The following is a 16,882-nucleotide window of genomic DNA, read 5'->3' as shown; positions in this document are numbered from 1 at the left end:
GTAGGGGTGCTTGAACAGGACCCCGTGGTGTGGAGGGCTGGATGAACTGTAGACGGTGGAGGGGTGGTCGTGGAGGGGTGGTTGAACAGGACCCCGTGGTGTGGAGGGCTGGATGAACAATAGACGGTGGAGGGGTGGTTGAACAGTAGCCGGTGGAGTAGCGCGCGGTGGAGGCTGGATAAACAGGAGCCCGTGGAGGCTGGAGGAGGTCGACGGTAGCCCATGGAGGCTGGAGGAGGTCGATGGTGGAGATGAACAGTATCCTGTGGAGTCCGTTTTGCGGTATGCCACACCCCTCCCGATGAATAGGACCCCGTTTCGACCGTAGCGCTCCAACACAAGTCCTTTTCGTCCGTTTTACGGTACGCCACACCCCTCCCGATTAACAGGACCCCCGTTTCGACCGTAGGAGGTCCGTTTCGTCCGTTTTACGGTACGCCACACCCCTCCCGATCAACAGGACCCCGTTTCGACCGTAGGAGGTCCGTTTCCTCCGTTTTGTGGTACGCGACACCCCTCCCGATCAACAGGACCCCGTTTCGAATGTAGGAGGTCTGTTTCCCCCGTTGTGCGGTACGCTAGGCCTCGTTTCCATCGCCTGTTCCGTCCAAGCCCTCCCGATGAACACGACCACGCATTCCGTTCCGACCCAGCCGGTTGGCTCCCCATGAACACGACGACGACGCTCTTTCTTGTACCCTCGCCGCTGTACGTACGTGTACATGCTATGTGCGGGCCTCTACATCGACACGTGCGCGCCTCTACTACGACACGTGCGTGCCTCTACATCGACCAGTATGTACGTACACTTTCGCGACCAGAATGACAACGCTACGTACGCTTTGACCAGGTGGGTCCCGACTGTAGGCACTTCCTTGCCTGCGAAGATGTAGCTGGTGGGTCCCAGCAGTCAGGGGGCGAATCGTTTTTTTTCGGACGCACTTCCTTGCGTGCGAAGATTTAGCTGGTGGGTCCCAGCAGTCAGGGGGCGAATTTTTTTTTCTTTGCCCGGACACACTTCCTTGTGTGCGAAGATGTAGTTGTTGGGTCCCAGCAGTCAGGGGGGTGAATCGTTTTTTTCGGACGCACTTCCTTGCGTGTGAAGATGTAGTTGGTGGGTCCCAGCAGACAGGGGGAACCTTTTTTCGCGAAATACGGTGGCCCGTCCGGTGGGTCCCTCCTGTCAGGTGGAGGAATAATTATTTTGCGCATAATAAGGAGGCACTTCCTTGTTGCGGCCGTGGATCCAGCTGTCAGCCTCTCCACGTACATTCCACGTCCGATGGAAGCCATTCCTTGACCACGTTGACCATGCCGCGCCGAGAGCACCAGGGCGGTGGACGACAGTGAGGCCTAGGAAGGGGACGACACGGAGCCGGGGAAGACGCGGCAGTGGATGCCCACGCGTAGAGGAGTATGAGGGTTCACTCATTCGGCTGCGGTGTGAGGCTGCCGTCGTCGCAGAATAACAGGGCGTGTGGGTGCGTAGAGGGATGGTCTGGCCAGCGGTGGGAGTAGTAGGGGGCGGTGAGGCCTCCGCGGCATCACAGCCGGCCACGGGCGGCAGGAGCAGGCGGCACGACCTGCGCTGCTTTGGGAGGCTGGAGCAAGAAGACTAGAGGTTGAAGAAGCACTACGGCCGTTGGATGGACATCGTACGATCACTGGAACTAGAATCGTTCATATATTGGCTAAAGTTGACAAAGGCCTCTGTCCCAGTCAACTTAGTAGGCGCACAAGTCAGCCTCCCACCAAGGTTGGTCCCAGCTAGCAGGGGGTATTCAATTTTTGTGCGTAATAAGGAGGCACTTCTGGTGGGTCCGAGCTGACAGCGGGGGGAACGTTTTTGCACAAAATACGGTGGCCCATCCTGTGGGTCCCAGCAGTCAGGGGGAAACGTTTTTTTCACGAAATACTGGTGGCCCGTTCGGTGGGTCCCTGCTGTCAGGTGGAGGAATAATTATTATCCACGTAATAAGGAGGCACTTCCTTGCGGCAACCATGGACCCAGCTGTCAGCCTCTCCACGTACAGTACTCTTCTGATGGAAGTGGGTCGTTGACCACATTGACCACGCCGTGCTGAGAGCACCATGGCGGTGGATGACGGCGAGGCCTAGGATGGGGACGACGCGGAGCCGGGGAAGATGCAGCAGTGGAAGCCCGCGCGGAGAGGAGTACGAGGGTTCACCGATTCGGCTGCGGTGTGAGGCTGCCGTCGCCGTAGAATAACAGGGGGTGTGGGTGAGTAGAGGGATGCCCTGGACAGCGGTGGGAGTAGTAGGGGGCACTGAGGCCTGCGCGGCAGCACAGCCGGCCACGGGAGGCGGGAGGCGGTCCCGCCGGCGTTACTTTGGCGGATGGAGCAAGAAAATCAGAGATTGAAGAAACACGATGGCCGTTGGATTGACATCCAAAGGTTACGTATGCTAGAGTCGTTTGTTGATGTAGTATATAATAACTAAAAAAATCTTGCATACGCGTCAACTAAACAGGCCCACAAGTCAGACCACTCCCTCTCTTTTTTAATAATTTATATATAGTTCATGGCAACTTCTTTTGCAATTTATTGCAGTCGTTTTTTTGGTTGGCCAGGGCCAATTTCGCATATTTCTGTGGGTTCCAAACTATTTTTAATACTGAAATGTCGAGCCAGATTTAAAGTACTTTGAAGAGATATTTAAATTAGGTTAATGCCTAGTGAAATAGGAATCTAAAAATGTGAAAAAATCAAAAATTATAAAGTAATTGCCAATTTGTCATCTGTTTTTATATTTACAACCCATTTCATATTACTTTCAAGATTTGCACGCGTCTTGAAAGAGTTGCAGCCCATCAGGGCGTAGAAAAATAAGTAGGCCTGGATTGGGTATTCTTTAGAAAAAATAAACTGGGCTTATTTTCACAAAAAAAAAGCTTGGCTGGTCACATGCTGAACATAAAATATAAGCCTGGGCTAGACGGGCCACAGCGCAGTTCAAACCCTGCTCCATCTCAACAATACCAAACAAAAATAAAATACTGCTCGAGTAGCTACGTCCTAGGTGTCAGCCGATCTTGTGATGTTCTCTTGTCTATTGACTATATACGCTCACAATGTCGTGGGTCCCAGATGTCAGGAAAACACTAGGAGGAAGCATTTTATTTTTCCATACGCTCACGTGGTGGGCCCCTACTATCATCCTCTCCACGTACTTCTGCCGATTCCTGTTGTTTGTCGACCATGTTGGCAACGGGAGAGGGCGGCGCCGCGGCGAGCGCACTAAAGCACGCGGAGGACATTGGCGTTAATGATTTAGGAGACGGTGGGGGCGGCGATGCGTGCGCTGAGGTGCAGCCAGCCGTGGGAGGCGGAAGCAGGCGGCCCCGCCGGCGCTGGTTTGGTTTTGGCAGCTGGAGGAAGACAGGACTGAAGAAACACGACAGACTATAAAAGCAGCAAGAGTACTTAACAACCTTAACTGAAACCAGCAGGGGCACTTAACAACCAAAGCTGAAAGCAGTATGAGTACTTATACAGGTTCAACCGTACAAAGCATGCCTCGAACAGTGCTACTTTGCCTACAGTTAACCAAGGGTGAGGCCGCCAAGCCCCAGGACAAGGCCCAGGTGCCACCCCGCGCATCCACAACCTTCTGAAAGCAGCTTCATCTCGCAATGTGGTCAATAAACAGGATATTCGCTTTAGAGCCATGGAAAAGCATGAACATAATCTTCTGTCCTATTCTCCAAGATGGACGGGCCTTCGTTATTTGAGCCCACCCACAAATAAGTATCTTTTCACCTCCAAGGGGAATTGAGTAGGTCGATATAAACATCATGTTGTGACCAAGCGCAAGTCTGACCCGACCATGGTCAGGCATCTGTATAGGAACAATAGAACTCGGCAGTTCCTGTTTCAAGAAGATCATAGCTGTAAAACTGTGTATAAGCAATAGTTCATGAACAACATATATAACAGAAAACAGCTCGTACTATAAGTTTCTCGACACAGTTGGACCTGTTCAACGAGTGCAGCAGTGGCACACATATCCCACGTGGCCTTCCACCATTGAAACGCCCCACAAGGACCTCAAGACGATCAATAAAGTGTAGGAACATGTGGATGTCGTCCCAGTCAACTTCAGTGCCATCAGTAACAACCGAGTTACTACAGAATAACAAATGAGCAGCCTGCTTAACTCTGAAAAAACCTACACGTGCCACCAATTATAAGAAAATATTAGTTGGAACTAGCATCTTCGTGAGAGATTCGTTGCTACTTTTAAAGTTAAATTGTGATTAGTTAGACAGAATAGGTGGATTAAGAAGTAATCGAGGCAACAAGCAAGAACCAGATACAAAACTAACATGGATGAACAATTGGAACGACGTCGGGGTGGAAGATGGCAGTGAAGATGAGACCAGGTTCTGCTATTTCCATCAACATTCATGCGCCAACTTTCAGTCCGTAACACTTGAGAAAGTTTATCCAAGTTCGGCCATAAAAAAGCAGCGATCTTCTTGGTTCATGAACCCAACTCGGAAGTATTATCCATGGATTGTCTTCACTGTGACCATTAAACTAGTGTATTCAGTTATGGCAAGTCCGAGCATCTTGAGTACATGTGTTTTGGCAGAGCAAATAATACACTACAGGAAAAATAATATGAGAACACAACATGTTCAAAAAAAACCCACCCTCCTGGATAGAGAAGAGGATTCTAGGAACATACTGTGCGCGTTTCAAAATGCTGTGGTAGGATGAGAAGGAACAAGTGTGGCATCTCGCCAAAGGCGCAGAAATCTGTAGGGTACTCGCACTTTGGGCACTGCAACTGAAACACACTAGATTCAGTACGAAGAAAAATGCATCAACGGCGGCGGCTGCCATTCTAGGATTACCTGCGACCAAGGGACTTGGATTTATCGGGGATGGATGAAGAATTCGTACCTGGTTCTCCATGAGAAAACCCTATGCAATCGCTGAGCGGGGGTTTTCTCTGAACAAGCAGACGAGGGAGAAGGGGATTCAGGCCCAGTGAAATATTGCCACTTCGTCCGTCTAGCTTACTTCTAAAGTAGGAAAGGGGGGGGGGTTGTGATTTGACGGCTCATTGGGCATTACTGCGGCACTACGACCGAGGTGTGTCTACCATGAAGTTGTGCACTCTAATTTGTGCATATGGCACGTGGACCCCGTTGCCGGTTGCCCCACATATCAGCTAAAGGAAGTAGAAAGACAGGAGTAACTAGTTACACATAAATATATTTTTTGACAGAGAGATACTCCCTCTGTAAAGAAATATACGAATCTTTTATATCACAGGCTCACCTTGCCAAGAAATATACTCCCTCTGCAACGCACGGGCATTATGGGGGTTCAGCTTTTTTTATGGGGGTTCAGCTGAGAATATAATATCAGATAGGCTCACGGTTCTGGACTTTGGGCCGTAGGCCGACCCTGCATGTTTGGGGGCCCATGTGTTCTACCTCAGCGCTTTTCATATTGCAAGCAATCGGTACTGCGCTGGTTTTAGATGCTGTCGCAAGGGGAATACACAAAATTGAATAAAGCATGACAACTGTTGGAATGAAATCGAACGACAGTTCCTAACCAGCAATCGGAGTTGCAATTCTATCAACGATATACCATGTGATAAATAATACTGTCGTACTACTTATACACACAAGACACTTGTTTCACCATGCCAGATTATTACATCAAAATCTGTCGGAGGATAGATCAGTTCGGTAGTTGCGTGCTGCTACTGAAGAATTTCAAAGTTGATTTGGACCAGCTCTCCTTGCCGAGAAAGTTCGATTTTGACATCATCCCCTACCGTAAGATATGATTTAGATTTGATCCTTGACCATCCTTTAGCATCAATCATCATGCGACCATCCTTTGTACTTACAATATATTGAGCAGGTTCATTCACACCAAGGCTGCGCATGGTAAGAGAAACTTGGCCGCGGTCGCCCGGATTGTTGAACGACTCCCTCGTTGCTCTAGGAATTCTATGTTTGCAAACAAGAAGACATACCCAAACAGTTAGATCAACACAGTGAATCATGTGAAACAACATGGAAAGAAAAAAGAACGAAGCACTTGGGCGGCCAATGCTTACCAAGAAGGTGGACATGTCGGTTTTTGTAAGGACTTTGGTATATGAAGTGCGAACTGCAGCCCAGTCTGTTGCCGGTGCAACTGCACGGGTCAGACCAAATGCAAGTGCAAGTGTTGGTGCAGGTGCCGAAGCCGCCGCTGCTGCCGGAGATGGTGCTCCTTGTAGAGCTGGTGCCGGTGTCGATGCCCGATCCTCCGGTAGATCAGACTGATCCGCTGACGCGGTCGGTGCCCAATCCTCAGCTGGATCAGACTGAGCCGCTGCCGCTGTCAGTGCTAGAGCAACTGCCGGTGCTCGATCTGTGCGAGACAGCGGCGATCGTGTCTGGTCTGCTATGATCAGCTTTCTAACTTGACTAGGATCCCTGACCGTGATCCAGTTTTTTCTTCATTTCTTTTAAACGCGAGAAGGACTAATTGTGGCGTTTTTGTTAAACCAAACTACAGTTCATCATGGGGATTCAGCTTGTACTCAGACAACAGACTGATACAATTTTTTCCAGTAATATAAGCGATGGACAGTGCCTTCATTACTGACACGACATAAGAAGTGAAACCTGCAAAAATAGCCATCGTAGAGGAAACCAAACGGTTTATTCTGTGATGAATGTCACATGGCAAAACCTGCATCATAAAATTGTAGGAAAAGAAAGAAAACATGGCATTAAATCAATAAGATTTAGACAGTAAATCAATAAGATTTACTTGATGTGACACGAGTGAATCCTTACCAGGAAATCACTATGTTGAAGTACTAAACAGAAGATTGATCGTCCAACTACGCGTGGCATGCAGGGGCCCTGCCTACTCCCACAAGCAGGACAGTCCAAAGGTCGTGACAAATCGTATGGACCGAACATCCATGGGACTGGAAATCCTGGTGGGTGCGATAAACCCTGCAATTCATACAAATATTAGAGTGTAACCATAATTGATAAACCGTCCTCACAAAAAATATGATCTAGATACTTCAAAATGTACAGACTGAATTGAGTGGACATACATTAACATAGACCGTTCTGAGGACTGACCACATGCCAAAAGCGACAGTACTAATAAACAATACTGGGTTCACAAACACAAATCAAGTACTGAACAATATTACTTACTACAGACAAGCAAAGTTGCACTAACTAAACTCTGCAGACTATTTCTTGCCACCGACCTACGGGATGAACCCCGCATAACTGACTAGGCCATGGACTTCGTGTGAGATGTCTACATGCACCATCACCATCTTGTCAACCTTGGAGAACCTAACAGAGTGGTCTTTCCACTCATAAACATGATGATGAAGACAGGCCACATCAGATTTGTTGGGATGCTTTACAAGAACCACACCCTTCGTAATCGAAGGCACATCCAGGAAATTGTTGTGGTCAAGTACAGCCTCGAGAACACGCCTGACAACAATGCTACAGGAAAACACTAGTTCAGGACACATCAGCTGGATAGTTTAGCAGTAGAACTCATCATCAGGTCTTCCAGTTCACACGGCATGACTTTGAGAACTTCATCTCCACCGCGGACCTGGTTCTAATTCAAACAGAAACCATATTTTATTACTACCTCCATTCAGAAATATAATATGATTTTCGATATTATACTCCATATATGACTACATATACGCACAGAAATGAGTGAACAAAGACACTAGAACATGTCTTCAAAGTTATGAGAGCAGAGGGATTACATGCAATATCCATAACACAAGTAACTCAGGCAAATATACCCTCTTAAAAGGTAGCATTGATGTTCATAAATTACTCACTCTGTCCCAAAATTCTTGTCTTAGATTTGTCTAGATACGGATGTATCAAGTCACATTTTAGTATTAGATACATCCGTATCTAGACAAATCTAAGACAAGAAATTTGGGTCAGAGGGAGTAGTTGAAAGTAATCTATAAGAAATCAGTGTCAACCTCTCGCATGTTTTTGTCAAAAGAGGAATTTAGAACCGTCATTTGGCACACTAAAATCACATGCAAGATCACCCAGAAAGTTGTATTGTACTACCAGTACTAGTATTGCATGTTAGATGAAAAAACACGATCAAGATCGAGAAAAAGATCGTCAACAAGAGACATTACCTGGACTTGCTTAATGAGGGATCCCGGAGAGGGGGGCTTGGACATGGCGATGGCTTTGAGCTTGTCTGCGGTAGTCTCGGCAGGGTGCTTGCGCTTCTTCGTACCATGAGCCTCGACGGTTTTGGCCAGAGCCATAGACATCACGTCGGCCGGTGCTGCAGCGTCCATCCAAGAGAGGAAGCTGAGAGAGAAGATTGAAAGGAGGAACGAGATGAGGGAGAAGCGAAGCGAGTGGGGGTTTTGTTCAAGAGAGGAAGCTGAGAGAGAAGAGTGAAATGATGGTTGCTTCGTCCGTCCAACTTACTGCTGGAAAGGAGGGGGTTTTGTGATTTGACTGCTCATTGGGCATTACTGTGGCGGTTCGATCGGGGTAGTCTACCGTCACTCTACTACAGAGTAATTTAGTGCATGGCTAGTGGACCCAGGTGCTGGCTGTCCCACATGTCGGCGAAAGTGAGTAATTTAGTGCATGGCTAGAGGAGGATCCGCACGGTAGAGCGTGTCCACTATTTTTCATTCTGAAGAAAAAAATGATTACAGCAAGCGTTTCCACTCTTACGATGGAGGAGTGCGAAACACGGCAGGCACTTGAACATACACAGTGCTCCTACTACTAGGCATGTGCAGTGGTTCATACGTCAGTACTACACAATCTTGTTGCTAGTGTAGTAAGATATGACGATAACAAATGATGTTGTGCGCATGTCAACTACTCCTATATGTAACATAGTACCGCTTTTTCGACTGTCCGGTCGAGAATGAACAGTGAGATCAATGTTAACAGAACTAGGTCCACATCACACAGAGAGTATGATGCTACAGTACTCCACGAAACATGAACCATATGAAGCACATCCTATAGTGTTAGACAGGGTGTATGAAGGGTGCACGGGATGGGAGCAAAAGTTCCCTTCTCGACCCACTTTTGGGTGTTTGGCAGAGTGCATGAACCATGAAGGGTGCACGAGTCCACACTAGTAGGTTGACAAAAATACATGAAGAGGAAACACCTATATTGAGATGAGAATGCAACAAAACACACCCACACGCTTTGTGCTACAGTGACTGATCTGGACCGTCTGAGTTTGATCCAACGGTCATGTTGCCCCAAGACATGGACATGCCCATGCAGAGGGCGCCTAAACACCACCGAAGTCCCTCTGCTTCTCGAGGCGCACAACGTTGGTGATGCAGGGTGCAACCGCCCGCAGAGCCCGCTCCCAGTCGACGGGAGCAAGCTCGTCAAAGACGGCGTCCAATGGCACGAATGTATTCCGGTGACGGAGCCCTAAAAGTATTCACCTGGCAACAGCGACGGCAGCCCGCAACCCCTCCTTGTCCAGCTCAGCCCCCACCATCGCACGGAGACGGCTCAGGTCCTCGGAGATATAGGTGAAGAAGGAGACCAGGTCAGGAAGCCGCAGCTCGTTGAAGTCGATCGGGTGGTTGAATGAGTTTAGCCCGACGGCTGGAATCGTCACGCTGGCACGATGGTAGGCATCGCGCAGCTGCAACACATGCGTGGCAACTTGGTTCACCAAGTGGCTGAGGTGATCCTGGATCTCGTCATGATCGGCCCGCTCGCGCTCCAGCCGGCTCCCCTGACGGCCTATCATATCTCCCGCTTTCTGCAGCAACGCCGCCGACGCCTCAAGCATCTTTGTGGTGGACGACTGCCGCTTTTGAAGCTCCGTGAACTCCCACACATAACGGAGGAGCATGACACTCCTCTCCTCCTTGAGCTCATGGAGCTCCACGTCCTTGGCCCTGAGCTTCGCATCCTTGGCATGGAGCTCCTGTGTCAGGCGCCTCACCTCGGACTTCGTGATCTGCTGCGCCACCATGGCACCAGGTAGAAGCAATGGGGAGAGGAAGCAAAGGGGGTGAAATAGCCTAAAGGCAATGCAATCTACGGGAAGGCGGAGAGAGCCAGCCGAGGAGCGGGGAATCTTTTGGTTTTCACCACGGTAAAACACCAGTCGATGACTTCTCACATCAGGGAGCAGTGGGTTTTTACAAGCGGAGTCATCATGACTAATTGCTGCCGCGCCTGCTCCCGTGAATCAAAAAAATTAAAAATCTTGCCACGCCTGCTCACATCAATCAAAAAATTAAAAATCCTGCCGCACCCAAACACCAGAGCAACGCCGTGATGGATATTTAAATTTACCTACCGGCAAGTAGATAAAAAAAGGGGTGAAAAAACAAATGTGGCGGCGGCCTAGCTAATCGGTCGAACTAGCCCAACAAGCTAGCCACCGTGCTTCACTGTTGTACTCGGCGGGAAAGGTGGTCTTTCGTGATTTGACGACTCATTTACTTGCTTCGGCGCTACGACCGAGGAGGACCCAGAAAACGCGCGGTAGGGCATCCCACGTCAGGAAAAATATATGCCTGCACCACCCGGGAGGACCCGAAAACCACGCGGTAGGGTGTTCCATGTCTCGGCACGGAGGAAAAATGTGCGTGTAAAAATATACTGTATTAGACGTAGTACCTATGGTTTGACCTCTGGACCCAGCCAGTCGGTTGAAAACACCCACTAGCCACACAACTTCATCATGCAAACGTGGCACGGTTAGCTCCGTCTCGACCAGCCACAACGTCTCTTGTTCTAGGCGATTCTTCTATTTTCCAAGCTTTTTTTTAGTTGTAATAACACCACGGCAAGCTAGCGCCGCTCTTTGTGTGTGCCCGTGCAAAGGTTAGACAATGGAGAGAAGAGAGATTGAGATCGCAGACCTGGGACCCACCAGTAAGTGAGACAATGGTCATGCACGTGTTGACGAGGCACTCCCTCTACTCTACTCAACACAAGTACTATATAAAATCAAGTTATGGGACAAAGCCAACAACCGTTCGTTTTTTCAGGCTATCGACTTACGCTTTGTAGTCCAGGTTGCCAGTTCAAATCTCGTCTTTCAGATTTGTTAGTTTTAGGTCCAAATTTGATTAACGACAAGTGGGACCCCCGTGTGTTGTTCTGATATTTCAGTGTAGGATGGTTTTTTTGAACAAACACTTTGCGCGGTTAGACAAGTAATGACACGAGTTACACGTATTTTGCAAGCTTACAAACAAGAATGATAGTGGCATAGAATATCAATCCACCCCGCAGCTTAGATACTATGGTGATACGAGTTTTTACACTATTGGAAGTGAGATCCAATGGCTTGGGAGTAGTCTTTGTGATTATGTGCAATTTCCAAACTCTCCAAAGGTTTTTTTGTAGATAAAACATTCAGGCCTCGTGTGTGCCGCTGCATCTTCGATCCAACGGCTCCCCGGTGCTCATATTAGGTGCTCCCCGTAGCTTAATTACCCGCTACGGTGATATGAGCATCTAGGTCGTATGATCAGTGATCAGATGGCACATGCATAGTACTTGTACTTTCTGCGCATTTCCCAAACTCTATCAGCCGTATATTGCAAAAACATTCAAACCTCCTACTGTGGGCCGTTAGATCTCAGTGAACTAGTATCACCATAGAATCTACGGTGCGGGAGCACCTCATACTCTCCCGTGCGAGAAAACATAAGGTGCTATCGCGGCTTAGATGCTATGGTGATATGAGCTTGGAGGTCGTTTGATCTGAGATCCAATGGCATCTGAGCAGTCTTTGTGCTTGTAAGCAGTGGCCAAACTCTTTATGGGCTTATCTGCAAAAAAACATTCGAACCGCCGAGGAGGTGTTGGGTCACAAATCCAACACCTCCGAAGAGCTTGTATCACCAAAGCATCTAAGGTGTGGTAGCACATGATATTCTTACATACAGGAGAATATGATGTCCTCCTTCATCTTAGATGCTACGGTGATACGAGCTTCGAGGTTTTTGTACAAATTGTGTGCAATTCTCAAACTCATCAAGGTTTCATACAAAAAAATTAAGACACAACATGTGAGCTACCATATCTCAGATCTACAAGCTCCAAGCAACTCGTATCGGCATATAGCATCTAAGGTATGGGGGCACATGATATTCTCCCGGGGAGGAGGGGTGGGGCGTGCACAACCAATCGGTGGTTGGGAGGGTGGGGACAAATATAATCTAAACAACCCTAAACAGAGCTCCACAATTTTATCTAAGGTCAAGGGGTTGACCCCCGACAATCATAGCTCCGCCTAAACACAACATTTGCATGTACTGTAGTACTAGACTTAATATTCATGTTTTAGTTTCATTTTCATTTTAAATATTGAACTGAGGACCATGGATGTCTTACATTTTACTCCCTTCGTTCCTAAATATTAGTCTTTTTAGAGGCTTCAAATGGACTGGCACATACGGATGTATATAGACATATTTTAGAGTCTAGATTCACTCATTTTGCTCCGTAAGTAGTCACTTGTTGAACTCTCTAAAAGACTAATATTTAGGAATAGAAGGAGTATTTTCGAATTCGTGTCATACATGCATGGGTTGGAAAAATAGATGCACTATACTTTTTGGATTGTTGTTGTGTTCGTGCATGTGTGTCTCTGTGTGTGTGTGTGTGTGTGTGGTCATATGCTTGATACATACAAAGTTTTCTCACCTCCATATTGTTCATCATTTAAATTTGAATTTGCATTGGAAAACTTACTAGGGATACCATGAAATGTGAAATCCACGTTGAGATCACTATATCACAAACTCACTCTAATTCAACAACTCTTCATAAATCAATTACCACATTGAGATTAGTATTTGCAAGGAAAATACGGGTATTGTAATACACATAGATTCGTTCGGCAATTTAAAAGGTTCCTTTCGTATTCTCGAATGGTAGGACCCAACGGCGTACCAGCCAGACGTTGGCTCATGTTGATCCTAAAAAAACGGGCTCGTGTCCTTCAGTGGCGTGCATGGTACGCACATTAGGCAACCCCAACCAGTCGAGCCTCAGCGTTTCAAGTCGAAATATCTGGCGGCCAGAATTCCAGCCCTAGGAAATTCCCCTCATGTCCCCTGTCCATAATGACTACCGATGAACAATGGAGGGATGCTTTAGTAACTAGACAATGTTACCTACCGTGCCGAGCACGGTTCAATTCCCTCGGTCGCCGCTTGTCAAGGTCACCCGCCAACTGCATTGGCTAGTACTACTACTACTACTACTACACCAAGATGAGCACATAATTGAGCCCGTTTGTTCGTGCCTAGTACTTGAGTTAATATATCAGGCAATGCACTGGTACGCAGGGATTATCCTTTTACGGTTTATAGGGCTTATCTCAAAATTTTAGTTTTCCCATTTTATAAGTCTCAATTTGGTTGTTCCCCATCACATGTTCAGATTTCAAGGTGCAATAGATCATTACATGCAAGAATTAAGAGAAAATTGACCAATGCATGTACTTTATGCATGCATACATTGCAATTAATGCATTCATAAACACAATTTTTGAGGAAAACAAGAGCATTAATTGAGTGGTTTTGCAAACTACAACCATTGTTCCACCACTCACCATCTACCTTGGTTGGTGAGATTTTTGAATTGAGCCCTATAAACTGGAAAGGAGGTTTAACTAAGCAAAATTTGACCAAATCCATTCTTAAGAAATACAACAGGACAGATGTACGGCTTGAAAATTTATTGCATGATGCAGGTTATGATATTGTTTTGAATCCTGGATCTTAAATTTCAGAAAATCCAAAAGTGAGCATAAATTCTTGAAACTGAGCATGGTCACGTGATATGGCACAAATATTACTTCGTAAGTTTTTTCTTCAATTCGAGACAAGCTGCTTATGACAAGTTGCACAAATGATGAGCCAAGGTATTTTGGAACGAAGACCTGTCACGTTAAGGCGAACGCTTTCACTATTGAAACCGTGGGCGTTTACATGCCGCCACAAGTCCCCGCTTCTCATCGGCAGGTGCCGTCCCAGCAAGCGTGTGAGTCGACGGGAGGCGTGCGAGCAGACCGCTGCGCCGGTTGTCAGGGAGGCTTGCGAGCAGATCACTGTGCAGACTCACTGGGAGGCGAGCCCTTTGATCATGCTCCGCCGCCCACCATCGTCCCAACTGCTCCCACTTTTAATGTCACCAGCGACACAGTTTAAAATCAACCCCGCACTACCTAGTATCGCTACAATCCTCTCTCTTCCTCTCCGATTCTCCTATCGTCTACCTCCAACTAGCCTGACCTAAACGTACGCCATGCCGCATCACGATGGTCTGCCCTTAGTGTTCCAGTTTCATGAGGAAAACACCGAGCCGGAGTCTCAAGAACATAAGGCGCTTTGGGACGAGCTTGAACTGCCCTTGCGGGAAGACGCCCCGCCTGTCCCCGCTCCTATTCCGGCTCCCGTCGCCTCGACTGCGCCAGCGCCCAACCCCGTGGCATTGATGGGCTGGGAGCCGCACATTGTCGTCGAGCTTGATGCCACGGGGTTCCACGAGGTCCCCACCGACTTTCACACACCCGTGCACCTGCCAGCACATGCGCCTGCACGTGCACTGACGCGCACGCCCGTGCCGGTGCCCGTGCACCTGCCAGCGCATGCGCCTGCGCGTGCACTGACGTGCGCGCCCATGCTGGTGCCCGTGCACATGAATGTCTCTGCCGCACCGTTGACAGCGCCTGTCCCCGCGCGGGTGCCAGTGCCCCCCTCAGCGGCATGGATGGCTGCTGTCGACCGCTTCCTTGCACCAACGCCAGTCGCCTCCTCCCGCCAGTTGACTCGCTCCGAAGTCTAGAACATTTTGGCCTTCCTTGAAGCTAGGCCAACATCTAGGAGTACGCCAACAACGGCGCAAGACGCCGCCGTCGCCGTCGGTCAGTGGCCCGACGACACACAGAGCACGACAGAGGAGCCGCTTCCCACCGCGAGACGCCGCCGCCGCGTAATCTAAATTTGCCATGAAAAACGTTCGGATTGCCATGCTTAGAATCCGAACGTTTATCATTTCTGTTTATTTTTATATCGATTGTCGTATAATTTAAAGTCGGAGTCAGACTGAACGAAATGTATGGTTTTATCGATTGAATGTTCTGCTAGAGCCGTATCAAATTAAATATAAAACGTCATCAAGCCACATGTATTCCTTGTCATCCAACGACCTAGACTGCTTCATTGTCGAGCGCTCAACACGTTTAGCGTGCAGTTAATTTCATGCCAAAAATAGTGCTAATCACATGACAACACGCAAATAATATCCTGGTAGTTAATATCCGCATGCACTTAATATACTTCCAAATTAACGTGCATTGCATGTACACACTGACTAGTGCTGCTAGTACGTGAAACTGGTGCCGTGACTTGTGAACGCGTCTAGATATGGTCAACGGCAACATCGCCCGCAAGTTCTTCCTGTTTGCCCGTGTGTCTAAACGCAGAAGGGGAGGAGAGAGAGAGCACACATGGAACCCACCAGTAAGTGAAGGCGAATAGTACTAAAAATAATATTACATGTTATCCATTAATTAGGCTATGGTAATATAAAAACATTATGTAAACAAAGGGGGTACAAAAAACATTACTATTCTATGTATGTTGCCTATTCACGTGCGCCTTGAAGGCCTGGTCATATGTTCGATCCTCGTCCTTTATTTTTTAATTTGTATATGGGTCCAAATTTGTTTCATGACATGTGGGCCCCTCGGTGTGTAGTTTGTAGCACTTTAATTTGTGGGTCGAAATTTGTTCCATTCCAAGTGGACTATCGGTGTGTAGTTTTGTAGCTTATTTATAATAATTAAAGAGAACAACATAGTTTTTTCAATAATACCATGGTGCGACGTTGAAGGCGAGAAAGGACGTGCAGGAGAGTGATGACCGAGCCAGAGGGAAATCAACTAGGGGAGTTGCGTTGGTTGCAACGGTGTTTGGAGTAGTTCTGGGCCGAATGCTACGAAAATATAATCTAAACCGACCGGAATAAATGCCTACACAAATTAATCCAAGGTTGGAGTGCCCCTCGCAATGTAAATAGCTCCGGCTTTGCGAGGGATGGAGAGGTAGTAGCTTCAATGCGTGGAAGATACGCTGTGATAAAGCAAGGTCAATCGAGAGACATATAGATAGAGAGACAAAGTGAGTGTGGTCCGACATTCATTGAACAAATATATATGCTCCGGAGAGATATTGTCTGATTGAGCTTTTGGTATGGGTGAGAGCTGTAATATAGAGCTTGAGAGATGATCTAGTCACAGACGTGTAGATATATTTTGTGCGTGGGAGGAAGCAAGGTCAACCGATCACATAGGGGCCGTGCGATCGAAAGAGTGAGACGGGTTGGAGAGTGACCTAGATAGACGATGTGCGTGAGAGAGTATACAATGTGAATAGGTCGAATTGGGCTCAAACATGGTGATATATCGTTTTTGTCCGAGAAAGAGCGAGGTCAATCGAGACATACAGATATATATATATATATATATATATATATATATATATATAGAGAGAGAGAGAGAGAGAGAGAGAGATTGAGTGAGCGTGGCCCACCATGAGTTCGAAAGAGTGGCGGCGGCTTGGATGGACTGACCTAGATAGACAATCTGCGTGAGAGAGTATAGAGTGTGTCGATCGAGGCCCGAACAGGGAGATATATCATTTGTGTGTGAAAGAAAACGAGGTTAAATGAGACTCAGATAAAGAGAGCGAGATTGAGAGAGTGTGGCCCGCCGTGCGGAAGAAAGAGTGAGACAGTCTCGAGGGAGTGACCTAGATATACAACGTGCGTGCATGCGCACGA

This window comes from Triticum dicoccoides, chromosome 4B (genome assembly GCF_002162155.2).
Source record: "Triticum dicoccoides isolate Atlit2015 ecotype Zavitan chromosome 4B, WEW_v2.0, whole genome shotgun sequence".
Classification (NCBI taxonomy): Eukaryota; Viridiplantae; Streptophyta; class Magnoliopsida; order Poales; family Poaceae; genus Triticum; species Triticum dicoccoides.
The sequence above is the reverse complement of the archived record's forward strand: the minus strand, read 5'-3'. Positions refer to the sequence as shown.